Genomic DNA, 14,393 nt, shown 5'->3' with positions numbered 1-14,393 from the left:
CTCAGTCCAGGCAAAAGGGTTATACCAACTGTAAGGTTTGTGATTTGGCATTCATGGTCGGTGAGCGGGTGTTGCTTCGGGTGTCGCCTATGAAGAGCGTGATGAGATTTGGGAAGAGGGGCAAGCTTATACCTAGGTTCATTGGCCCGTTTGAGATTCTTGATCGAGTGGGAGAGGTGGCTTACAGACTTGCGTTGTCTCCAGGTTTATCAGCTGTGCATCCAGTATTTCATGTGTCCATGCTTCGGAAGTATAACAGTGATCCATCCCACGTGTTAGATTTCAGCACTATCCAGTTGGACAAGGACTTGTCATATGAGGAGTAGCCGGTAGCTATTCTAGACCGGCAGGTTCGTCAGTTGAGATCAAAGAGTTTCCTTTTTGTTCGTGTTTAGTGGAGAGGTCAGCCTGCTGAGGCATCGACCTGGGATTCCGAGTCTGATATGCGGATCTGTTATCCCCATCTTTTCTCTGACTCAGGTACTTCCTTTTTATGTCCATTCGAGGACGAACGGTTGTTTTAGAGGTGGAGGATGTGATGGCCCAAAAGGTCATCACTTGATTTACGAGTAAATTCTGTGTTTCGAGGCCTTAGAAGCATCCTTATTCCTCACCTCGATTTACGTGCACGGTCCGAGCATATATCTAGAACGTTTTTATGTGGAAATGTGATGAAAATGTTAATTTGGCCTTTAAAATTGAATTTAGGTTGACTTCGGTCAACATTTTGGGTAAACAAACCCGGACCTATGATTTGACGGTCCCGGAGGGTCCGTAGGAAAATATGGGACTTGGGCATATGCTCTGAATTGAATTCCGAGGTCCCGAGCCCAAGAAATAAATTTTTGAAGAAAATTGTTTAACTGAAATTTTAAGAGTTTTTGGAAATTTGAATATTTTTTAAATTCATGGTATCGCGCCCGTATCTTGGTTCCGGAGCCTGGTACATGTCTTATATGGTGTTTGGATTTGAAATTTGGTAAGAAACGAACTTGAAATGACGTTAATCGGACCCTCGGTGGTGAAATTTGAAACTTAAGTGTTCTTGAGACTTTTCTTTGATTTTGATGCTAAATTCGTTGTTAAAGCTGTTAATTTGGCGATTTTATCGCACGAGTAGATCCATATGATGTTTTTGAGTTAGTATACATGTTTAATGTGGAGCCCTGAGGGCTCGGGTGAGTTTCGGAAGGTTTTTAAACTTAGAAAAGTTGCAGGTTTTTAGTTTTTGAAGTTTTGTTCTTCGCGTTCGCGGAAGGACTCTCGTGAACGCGAAGGGTAAGTCAGGGTAAAGGAATTTTCCTTCTATGCGAACACAAGAAATAGGTCGTGAACGCGAAGCTTTGGGGGTGCTACCCTTCGCGAACGCGGAGCTGTTATCGCGAACGCGAAGGCCTTTGGGCTGGGGCAGGGGGAAGGGGATTTTGTTCTACGCGAACATGGCCACTGGCCCGTGAACGCGAAGGCTTGAGGAGTCAAATCTCCGCGAACGCGAGCCGCTAAACGTGAATGCGAAGGCTAATGGGCCTGACCCTTCATGAACGCGACAGGCCCTTCACGAACGCGAAGAAGGCCTGTCTAGTGAATTAAAAACAGTAGCAAATCGGGATTTAGTTCAAAACTTCATATTTTCAAAACTAGAGAGCATTGAGGCGATTTTCAAAGAACAAGTTCTTCCCCAAAGCATTGGTATATGATTCTAAACCTTTTTCTTTCGATTTTCCATTGCATTTCATCAATTTTCATCCAAAAATCTAGGGTTTTTATGGTAGAAATTAGGAATTTTGGTAGATTTAGGGCTCTTTGATTAATTAGAATTTAGACCTCGTTTTGGAGTCGGATTTTGAAACTAATTGCATATTCGGGCTTATGGATGAATGAGTGATCAGGTTTTGGTTCGAACCTTGAGTTTTGACCAAGCGGGCCCGGGGTCGATTTTTGACTTTTTGGGGAAAATGATAAAAAACCTATAATTAAGCATTGGGTATGAATTCTTTAGCATTTATTGATGTTGTTAAATCAATTTGAACTAGATACGAGTTATTTGGAGGCGAATTCTAAAGGAAAAGCGGTGTTTGAGGCTTGAGTTGGCCGTGGAAGTTTGAGGTAAGTGTTTGGTCTAACCTTAGCTTGAGGGATTAAGAGTTGTATCTTATTTGCTATGTGTTAATTGTGGAGTACGACGTATAGGCATGGTGACGAGTATCTATACGTCGATATCAAGTATGCCCGCGAGTCTTGTACTGTAATTGTTGTGACTCCATTGTGGTTATTTGTGTTTCATATGAGGATTATCATTATTGTTCCATTACCGGGATGTTGTTGTTATATTATTGTTCCCTTGCCGGGATTCTTTTATGATTGGTGTTGATATATAAAATGGGAGCAGGTTGCACGCCTGCAACAGTATTATATGAAATGGGAGCGGGTTGCACGCCTGCAACGATACTATATGAAATGGAAGCAGGTTGCAAGCCTACAATGGTACTATATGAATTAGGAGCAGGTTGCACGCCTGCAATGGTATTATATTAAATGGGAGCGGGTTACACGCCTGCAATAGTACTATATGAAATGGGAGCGGGTTGCATGCCTGCAGTGGTACTATATGAAATGGGATCGGCTAGTCCTAGCCTCGTCACTACTTCGCCGAGGTTAGGCTAGCACTTACTAGCACATATGGTCGGTTGTGCTGATACTACACTCTGCACTGTGTGTAGATACTGATACCCGAGCTTTTGGATTGTAGTGAGGGTGCTGTCTTCAGTACACTCAGGCGACCCGAGGTAGTCTTGTAGATGTCCACAGGCCTTGGCGTCTCCTCCTATCATTTCTCTTTCTGGTTTTACTTATTCAGAGACAAATTTATGTATTTTTATTCAGAACTTATTTGTAGCATTCTTAGATAGTCCATGACTTGTGACACCAAATTCTGGGTAGTATTGTATTTCAGACTATGTAGCAAATGTTCGGTTAAAGATTAAGTTTTCGTCTTCCGTGTTTCTAGTTATTTAGTTTATTATGCTGCTTAATTCACTTATTACTTTGAATTATTGAACATGCTTAATAAAAAGGGTAATGAATTTATAATACTCGGCTTGCTTAACTTTCATGAGTAAGCGCCATCACAACTCCCGAGGGTGGAAAATATGGGTCGTGACAGTGGTCGAGTGCCTATGAGAGAGCCCAGAATTGCCGAGATACAGAGCCTAGTATGGGCGAGAGCCTATGAGCGAGCCTACTACGGCAGAGTAGTTATACATACCGAGTTTTATAAGGCTGGACAACTATTTTACTTACTATATTGAGAGAGTTGAGTCAGTATCAGCAGGTAAGCATATCTTCAGATTTTCTTTGACTTCCAGTTACTTACAGTTATTATATTATTGGTTTAATTTCAGCTTTCAGTTATTTCGTTGCCTTACATACTCGGTACATTATTTTGTACTGACGTCCCTTTTGCCGGGGACACTGCATTTCATGCCTGCAGGTCTTGATTGACAATTGGACAGAACCTCTCAGCAGACAGTGTCAAACATCAGCTTGGTTGGTAAGTTCCACTTCCTCGGATTTACCAGGTCTATACCTTAGAGTCCATTTTATATATAGAGGTTTGATGGGTAGGTCGAGGCCCTGTCCCAACTATGGTATAGTTCAGTTATATCTAGAGGTTTGTAGACGAGTCCTGTATATTTTGTGTATCAGTAGATGTTCATGGCGGTTTCGTCGGCCTGCACAGTTATATATATCAACTTTTTGGGTATGTTTACCCCATAGATGAGAAAGGCGTTAATTTTTAGAATATTTTGAATATGGCCTCATCGGCCTAAGTTGAGGGTTACCCCTCAAGAGTTCATAGTTATAGAGTGGTACGCTCGGGCCGAATATGGCACCGGGTGCCAGCCACACCTCTTCAAGTTTGGGGCTTGACAAACTTGGTAGCAGAGCAGTTCTGTCCTAGGGAGTCTACAAGCCGTGTTTAATAGAGCCTTGTTTATAGATGTGTTGTGCACCACATTTTATAAATAGGAAGCTACAAGGAATTTAGGAGTCTGTTACCCTTCTTTCATATGCACATCGTGCTATAGAGCTGAGTCATAAGAGTTCGAGCCAAGACTTATGTTTGCTAAATATAGAGATGCTTGTAATTAGAAAAATTACAACTAGCCAGAGCGCTAATACAGCGGCAGGTAAGGACATTAGTAGAGAGATAATTCTTGACGGGGTGGCCCTACTTGAGGCCCTATTAGACCATGCATATTAGATGGTGCACTCTAGAATAGTGCAGTTGGATATGAATACTAGAACGTTCAAAAATATCAGAAGACATATAGTGGAATCCTAGAAGGGATAAATATTTACTTTAGTATGACTCAAGCGCCTAGTAAAAAGAGAATAGTAGGTGACCCGAAGAGTCAGTGAGATGGAGCAAGGGGAGATAAAAATGAAATAATGTTTTGTTGATCTTTTCAGAATAAGTTAATAAACAGAGATATTAGCAGGAAAATAAGAAGAAAGTAAATGAAGCATTATGAGTAAGATGCAAAAGGGTGGTAACGGTAAATCATAATATGATAGGATGACATATTCTATAGTCAAGTAAAGGAAAAGATAAGAGGTGACAGACCTTGAGACTATAAAAGAGTATAAGTCATAAAGTCAAATCCTCATTTCGAGAAAATGAGTTGGCGACTCCAACGTAATTACCAGAAGGCTAAGTTAGACCCCCCGGAGTAATAGAAACCAACATAGGCTAGTAAACAAGAAAAAAAATGGAACATGATTTAGGGACCAAAGGATTCGATAATAGTCGGCATCTTATGAATTTCAGAAATCATGTTCCGAAAATGATAGAATGGACAACGAAAGAATAAACTTTAAAGGTCATTCAGGAAGATGCTTCTCTAAAGCAAGCAATGTGAGTAGAGTTATGCTTAAGGGACTAAGTGTACCAGTTACACTAGGTGTCACCCTAGCACGTAAGAAATTCAGTTATCCCTGGTATAGAAGGGTTACCGCAAGGCGAGTAAGAGTCAGTTAAGATTTGAAAAGATGCCAAAGATGAAGAGGTAACTATGGACTAGTACAAGAAGACTGCAGTAAAAAGACGAAAGGGGTGAGATTGCATTTATTCAGATCCTACATATATGCTATAACTCCAAAATATTATACAAGCACGATGGCGAGGAGATGCAGTAAGGGTTCCCTCCCAGGATGTTATTGATAAATAAGTGCAAATGAACACTTGATACATAAGGAGCCAGTGCGAGAGGTAAGTTAAGACAATGAAACAACCCACGAGAGATTACGCGAAATATAGATATTAGAATGGACCAACGAGTAGTTAGTATTTGATTCAGGAAGAACCTAGTTATGGCTTGACAAGAGGATACAGATAAATCAGCAGATTGTGCAAGATAAACCTAGTAAACCCTAGCATAGGGAATTCAGTCTTGCAGATACGACATTGTAATCCTTGCAAAATATTTACATTAGAGTTTAGGTAGTTATAGTTTCCATAAAAGTGTTATGGAAATGAAAGAGAGTGCCACGAGGGAGATAAAAAAAATTGTGTTCAAAAGTAACCCTAAGAGAATAAGGGCACGGAGGTATGTAACTAAGGATATTTATAGGTGAGTAAGAACATAAAAAATTTCGCCAGGTATATGATGGGATAAGCTCACATCATTACAAGAGTCAGAGAGTCTTACCTAAATGCTACAATGAAAGATTAGCCGAGGAATAAGGAAGAAGGCTTCAAACTAAGCATAGTGACCTAAATAAATAATGGTCTTGTAATAACAGTCTCACTACAATATCATATGCACTCTATAAGAAAGTGGTCCCTATTGCGACTAAGGAAACAGAAGTAAAATCCAAAGTAATATTCGAGATCGTATGAGTTGCACAAAATTCCAATATATGTGGGCACTAATATAAGCCAAGTATTCATGCAACAAGTGGCAGAAAGACTAAGAAAAGTAATTGCTTACTGTGAACGAAAGCTGAGAAGGCACGAAAGATATTATTAGATCTATGACGACCCAGAGTTAGTTACATTATGAACACACTTAAGATTTTAGAGTGTTATACATGCATCATATATGTTGAAAATGATACAACTATAGGAGACTCCAGTATAAGTTAAAAGAAAGAATTGACTCCACGTCACAGACAAAAGCTTGAATTGGTAGAAAGTTATATCATGGATATTCCATGGCGTCGACGAGGGGCTAAAGTAATAACTAATACCCTGATCCGTATATCAGAAGATAAAGTAAGCCTACTTAAAAGCTGAGATAGAAAGGAAACTAAAGAGCTACATCAACAAAGTGAATTAAGAGTCTAACTATTAGACCCCGATAAGTATATAAATCGTGATTTAGAACACTGTAGAATCACTCTAAATATCAAAGGTACAAACGAGATAGTACAACGACCATATTCTATAATGGATCTATGATAAATCTAGTTAGAATAATACCAAACTCATAAGAAGTCATTATGAAGCCTCCGCTAGATTGTGTATGCAAATGATGTGCAAGTATTATAGTAGAGCTTTAAGGTGTGGATGTGAATTCCACCTATGTGAAAAGGAGGTTATGAAAGAGACAGAAGATACAATGAAGATTTAACGGTAAGTAAGGTACATGTGAAGAAGGTACGAGATACCCAAGTACAGAAGGTTACGAATAATCTAGATATCAGATAGAGGGATGGAAGCATCGTAATTCTGTATCAAAAAATGATAGTGTTGTCGTCAGTGGCATATCTTCCAACCTATGATTTCCAGGTACAGAGAGGTCTAGTTAAGAGAGTAAAGAAGAGTTAAAGATGATATGATGTCTTTCTAGAGGTTCTAGAATAACATAAGGAAATCTATGGTGCTAGCAAGTTAAAGGAAGTTTGCGAGTAGTATAGTATAACCCAGCGCCTATGAGCGAGCCTACTATGGCAGAGCAGTTACACATACCGAGTCTTATAGGGCCGGATAACTATTTTACTTACTATATTGAGAGAGTTGAGTCAGTATTAGCAGGTAAGCATATATTTAGATTATCTTTGACTCCCAGTTGCTTTCAGTTATTATATTATCAGTTCAGTTTCAGCTTTCAGTTATTCCGTTGTGTTATATCCCGTACTTTAATATTAGGACTAGTCGTAATTATCCATATGAGCTTGAAGGGATTAAGACCATTCATGAGGTTATAGAGAATTTGTGACTATGTTATTGTAAGACTCCGTAAGTTTGACAACCCTGATACCGTTAGATACATTTTTATATGGTATTTATTTTGAGTGGAACATTTTTTTAGAAAGTTTGAAAAAATATAATTTTATATAGTTATTAATATTACTACTTCTAAATATGCTTTAAATTATACACATAATATGAGAAAATTTATAAAGGAGATTTTCTTTATTGTAAAGATAGAAATTATTTTCTCACAAGAAAAGAAGGTTATCTTTTTACCATTTTAAGAATTAAGCATACAAAAATTTGTACTCTTTATATGAGATTAGAAAATTAGAAGTTGATAAAATATATGTATTTTTACATGGATGTTTTAATGAAATATTAGTATATGCATTTATTTTATACGACATGAGCTATAATACCCGGTGTTTATGAAATAGTGTCATACAAGGTACCACATGACCATGATAATAAGGTCTATAAAGTGTGTTAAAAGTGAGTAGTATTTTAAGTAATTTGAGATAATTCTTAATTATAAGGGGTAATTGGTTAATTATTAATTAATGGGAGATTAACTAGTTAATTAAGGAATTGTTGAGTGATTAATTAAAGACTTTGGATAAGCCTACCCCCCCCCAAGTGGAAGCAAATGCCTTAGATAGTAGTGACTCTTAGTTCAATAGGTTAGGTGGCTTATTTAGATGATTTTGTGACAATGACATTAGCCATTAAACATGAGGTTCAAATTATGTCCACGTTAATTGAAGGAGCACAAGTTTTGTACGATATATTTTGCACTTGTTGAGGGTTATATTGCCAAATATGAGCTACATGCTATACAATTAGATACGCTCAAACGGATAAGAACAGAAAATGAAAATGCACCCGATGTTTATGCATGCGAAGTTGAGATGTCTGAAGCGAATCAACCAACAGATGTACCATCTACAACTTCTGAGGAGCACAATTAGTATCTCCCTTGGATATATCATTAATTATCAGATTTCTTGGACAAATAAGCTTGCGAAGCCTCTTCAATAGTGTCAAAAGTGCCAGACCGTACTTTCTTATGCCTAATTCAGTTTGTAATCACAGCACCATACCTCCTATTTTTTTGCTAACAGATGGAGTTCCATAGCTCATTTGAAACTTCACAACACAATATAACGTGAGTTTTAGCAAATTTTAAGGAGTATGGTGTAATATATCTCAAGAGAATCGGCTCAGATATGTTAAGGTTATCCCTTCTTTCTTTTTGGCATGATCCATATGGTACAAACGAAACAAGAAAATGTACAACTTCCATAAATGACTCTATTCGTAGAAATGCTAGAAATGCTTATGTTCTTGATTATCCATGTGTTATATTATTTTATCATCTGTTCATGGGTCTCAGAAAATACGTAAGTTGCTAAAGTTTATTTCATGATATTAATCAAAGACATAATGGTCTTATGACATTTCGAAAGATTTTATTGACATACTTCTCATGCATTGCATTCATTTATACATGTACATTAACCCATGATTAGATGGAGTTACATATGCATGTGTATATATATATACGGGATATGAAAAAAGGTTACAACATTATATACGCACCACCACCTGATCAGCTGGTATACGTTGATGATTTTGCCCATAGTGGCCAAAATGATATGATGGGATGCCCTCAGAGGCTTGATGATGTTATGAACACATGTACCTATGCACGACATGAAATTCATACGCATATTCATGACCTTATATGTATTTCATGATTTATAGAGCTATCTAGACTTACAGGTTGAGTCCTTTACTCCATGTTTCTTCCATGCTCTTTATATATTTATTTACATGCCTTACATACTTAGTACATTATTCGTACTGGCGTCCTTTTGTTGGGGACGCTGCATTCATGCCTTCATGTATAGATAATCGGTGTGAAGAGCCCTAATAGTAGACGAGGTTAGCATTCAGCAAAGGACCAGTAAGACTTCACCTCATTCGGAGTACAACCCAGTCTATGAGCGATTGTGTCAGAGTTTCCAACTTATGGGTAGGACGATGCTCTATCCTATTTGATGTTTAATACTCTTATAGGATTTGTAGATAGAGGTTCATTTTGTACAGTATGTCAGAGGCCTTGACGGCCCATATATATTCATGTTTTAAGAACAATGGTTCATTGATACAGTTTTTATCCACTTATAGTTATACATTACGACTTGTGGTGATGTTGACCCATGATAGTTAGAAAAAAAAAGTTACAGAGTGGTTCACTCAGTCAGTACGGCACCGGATGCCAGCCACGCATCCCTAGGTTTAGGGTTTGATAAAATGGTATCAGAGCGGGTCGTGTCCTAGAAAGTCTAAAAAGTCGTGCCTAGTAGAGTCTCACTTATGTGTGTGTTGTGCACCACATATATAATTGAGAGTCTATAGGACATTTAGGAAATGTTACCCTTCTTTTGTTTTAAGATTGTACCATAGAGCTAAGTCATAAGAAGTCAGTATGAAGCTTTCGCCAGATTTTGTATGCATTAGAGGTGCAGATATCATAGTAGAGTTTTAAGCCGTAATTTTTGCCTATGTGGAAGGAAGGTTATGAAAGAAACAGAATATGCGATACGAGATTGAAAAGTAAGTAAGGTAAAGGTGAAGAATATATGAGATACTCAAGTGCAAAAGATTGTGAATAGTCCAGACTTCAGATAGAGGTTGGGTTTTTATTTAGTTTACAGAGGAGACCCTAGTGAAATCTTTTGTAAATCTCTAAGAGTTAACATTCGAGGACGAATGTTTAAGGGGGGGAAGAATTTTACATCCCGTACTTTAATATTAGGATTAGTAGTAGTAATCCATATGAGCTTGAAGGGATTAAGACCATACATGAGGTTATAGAGAATTTGTGACTATGTTATTGTAAGACCCCGTAAGATTGACAACCTTGATACCATTAGATACATTTTGATATGGTATCTGTTTTGAGTGGAACATTTTAGTAGAAAGTTTGAAAAAAATATTATTTTATATAGTTATTAATATTACTAGTTCCGAATATGCTTTAAATTATACACATAATATGAGAAGGTTTATAAATGAGATTTTCTTTATTGTAAGAAATTATTTTCTCATAAGAAAAGAAGATTATCTTTTTACCATTTTAAGAATTAAGCGTACAAAAATTTGTAATCTTTATATGAGATTAGGAAAATTAAAAATTGATAAAATATATGTATTTTTACATGGATGTTTTAATGAAATATTAGTATATGTATTTATTTTATACGGTCCGAGATATAATACCTGGTATTTATGGACTAGTGTCATACAAGGTACCCCATGACCATGATAATAAGGTCTATAAAGTGTGTTAAAAGTGAGTAGTATTTTAAGTAATTTGAGATAATTCTTAATTATGTCGGTAATTGATTAATTATTGGTTAATGGGAGATTAACTAGTCAATTAAGGAATTATTAGGTGATTAATTAAAGACTTTGAATAAGCCTAAACCAGCCCCCACCACCACGTGGCAAAAAATGCCTTAGGTAGTAGTGACTCTTAGTTCAATAGGTTAGGTGGCTTATTTATATGATTTTGTGACATTGACATTAGCCATTAAACATGAGGTTCATATTATGTCCTCGTTATTTGAAGGAGCACCAGTTTTGGACGATATATTTTGCATTTATTGAGGGTTATATTGCCAAATATGAGCTACATGCTATACAATTAGATATGCTCAAATGCATAAGAACAGAAAATGAAAATGCACCCGATGTTTATGCATGCGAAGTTGAGATCTCTGAAGCGAAGCAACCAACGGATGTATCATCTACAACTTCTGAGGAGCACAATTAGTATCTCCCTTGGATATATCATTAATTATCAGACTCCTTTGGACAAATAAGCTTGTGAAGCCTCTTCAATAGAGTCAAAAGTGCCCAACTGTACTTTCTTATGCCTAATTCGGTCTGTAATCACAGCACCATACCTTTCGTTCTTTTGCTAACGGATGGAGCTCCATAGCTCATTTGAAACTTCACAACACAATATAGCATGAGTTATTGCAAATTTTAAAGAGTACAGTGTAATATTTCTCAAGAGAATCGGCTCAGATATGTTAAGGCTATCCCTTCTTCCTTTTTGGCAAGATCCATACAGTATAAACAAAACGAGAAAATATACAACTTCCATAAATGACTCTATTCGTAGAAATGCTAGAGATGCCTATGTTCTTGATTATCCATGTGTCATATTATTTTATCACCTGTTCATGGGTCTCAGAAAATACGTAAGTTGATAAAGTTTATTTCATGATATTATTTCATTTTGTCAGAGTTTGGCTACGGACTTATGGGTAGGCCAGTACCCTGTTTTGTTTGATGTTTAATACTCTTAGAGGCTTTGTAGACAGAGGTTCATTTCGTACAGTATGTTAGAGGCCATGACTGTCCATATGTTTTCTTTTTTAAGAACAATGGTTCATTCATACAGTGTTTACCCACTTATAGTTATACATTACGAGTTGTGGTCATGTTAGCCCATGATAGTTAGAAAAAAAAGTTACAGAGTGGTTTGCTCGAGCCAGTACGGCACCAAGTGCCATCAACGCCTCCCCAGGTTTGGGGCGTGACACATTGCCTTACATACTCGGTATATTATTTCGTACTGACGTCCCTTTTGCCGGGGACGCTGCATTTCATGCCTGCAGGTCCTGATTTACAGTTGGACAGACCCTCCCAGTAGACAGTGTCAAATATCAGCTTGGTTGATATGTTCCCCTTCCTCGGAGTTACCGGGTCTAGTCCTTAGAGTCCATTTCATATATACAGGTTTGATGGGTATGTCGAGGCCCTGTCCCAACCATGGTGCAGTTCAGTTATCTCTAGAGGCTTGTAGATGAGTCCTGTATATTTTGTACATCAGTAGATGTTCATGGTAGCTTCGTCGGCCTCCATAGTGTTATATATATATCAGCTTTTGGGTATGACCCCACAGATGAGAGATGCGTTATTTTTAGACGATTCAGAATATGACCTCATCGTCCTAAGTTGAAGGTTACTCCTCTAAAGTTCACACTTACAGAGTGATACGCTCTATTCAAGTATGGCATCGGGTGCCGACCACGCCTCTTTAGGTTTGGGACGTGACAATTTTCACCCATGATAAGTCTTTCGGAAGTTGTACCAGGTTGGAATGTCACAATATCATGACACATTAGTTACATGCATTTGGGTTCCCATAATATTAGTAAAAAAGGTGTGCTTTTTAACTTACATTTAGGACTGTTCTTCCTAGGTGTTGTTTCTATGCCAGTTCTAATCCAGCATAAGCTCCCAGGATTTTTTTTTCTTTATCATGTCAGCATAATCACAAAGTCTTGAAAACTCTTAACTTCCAATCACCCATCACTCTCATTTTAGCCCTGTAACATACTGATCTACCAACATATAAGCCCAATTTGTCTCAGACCAGATCTTGAATTTCCAAAATTGTAATTCCAGATTGAGATGTGATTCTGTCCTTAAACTTGTTAGCAATAAATTTGGAAGTGCACGTTTTGTTGTTATTATATGTTGGACATTTATGGACAGGGTAGTAAGTCTTTACTATAAAGTCCCCTATATTTTTATCTTCACTAGCATACAATAATCATTTGGATCTCTTGCACTTGCACTTCACTCTAACTCTCTTACTATCATTAGGTCTCAATTTTAAGTGAACTTTGTACTCAACTGCATATTTAGCTACAGCCTCTCTAAATTCGTTAGAATTTTCAAACACCATACCAAGATCAAATATAGCTAATACACAATCTGGATCATACCTAACTTTGTTACTTTTCTTTCTCCTAGGTAAATCAACCAGGTTCAGCAGCAGGATCTAACTCATCTTCACTATCATTACTACCAACATCTGAATTATCAATATAGTCCTCATCACCAGCTAGTTTACCAACATACCTGGAAGCCTTATTCCTTCCAATGTCCTCAAACCCTATGTCTATACCAGCTTCCCCTAAAATTATTTCCTCAGGCACTGCAACTTTCTTTCTTTTCTGCACATCATTAGTGTTGACAAACTTGCCAGCCTTCTTAGTTCTCTTTTCATTCCCGATAACCCTCAATTCATCATCAGCATCATTGTCATCTTCTTCAGGAAGCCTATCTAAATCAGAGTCACTACTTTTAAGCTCAAAATCAGTCCAGTCCAGATCTGATAAATTATTAACACCAACTAACTGTTGCTCTTGTACCTGTTATTTTCGTCCCTTCATCTATTACCACATCTACTAGGTCTTCTATACTACTAGCCCCATATCCAAGTTCAGGTCCAGACACATTTACCTACCAGTCGAGTATTCAGGCCCATCAAGTAAGCCTATAACTTCAGGCCCAGTAACTACAGCTTCATCTATAATATGTTTAATGTATAAGTTCAAATTGTCTCCTGATTTTAAGTCACTCAAAATCTCTAAGAGTTGACAGTCTGTTTTCAAGGCCTTGAACTCTGAACTTTTGAGGTCAAAGTGATAAAAACCAATCACAGAGGCATACCCTAAGTCTTTAGCATAAAAATAAAACTCAATAACTGAAAAGAGGTCTTTATCAATAGAAAATACCACATGTTCCCTCTCCCCAATATACTTTGGTACACGGTTAGCAGTAAATGTTCCCCCATGGTTGTCACGACCCTAAAATCGACCCGATCATGATGGTGCCTATCGTGAAACTAGGCCAGCCGACACAATTCCCGAATTAACCATTATTCGATAAAAGTCATTTTTAAGCCTTTAATTAATCAAATATTTCATAATGTAAGTCTAAATGAATAGTGCAATAAATACACAAGCCCGACATCGGAGTGTCATAAGTCACGAGCATCTACTAAGGTTTGAATACAATGAAGAGTCTGAAAATATACTAAAAACAATCTAAGGAAGACAAGAGGGAGAAGAGCAGGGCTGCGAACGTCGGGCAGCTACCTTGCTAACTCCGATGACTCTGCCACTGAGCAATCAACACCCGCTACCGGTTCAAACATACCGGAATCTACACACAAGGTGCAGGGAGTAATGTGAGTACGCCAACTCAGTAAGTAATAAAAGTAAATAAAACCTGAGTAGTAAGAAAACACGTAAACCACGTCATAATGCTACATCAAATGCAGTACATTTTCAAAACAGTACATAAATCATTTACTTCGTAA

This window comes from Nicotiana tabacum, chromosome 7 (genome assembly GCF_000715075.1).
Source record: "Nicotiana tabacum cultivar K326 chromosome 7, ASM71507v2, whole genome shotgun sequence".
NCBI lineage: Eukaryota > Viridiplantae > Streptophyta > Magnoliopsida > Solanales > Solanaceae > Nicotiana > Nicotiana tabacum.
Note: the sequence above shows the minus strand (reverse complement) of the source record.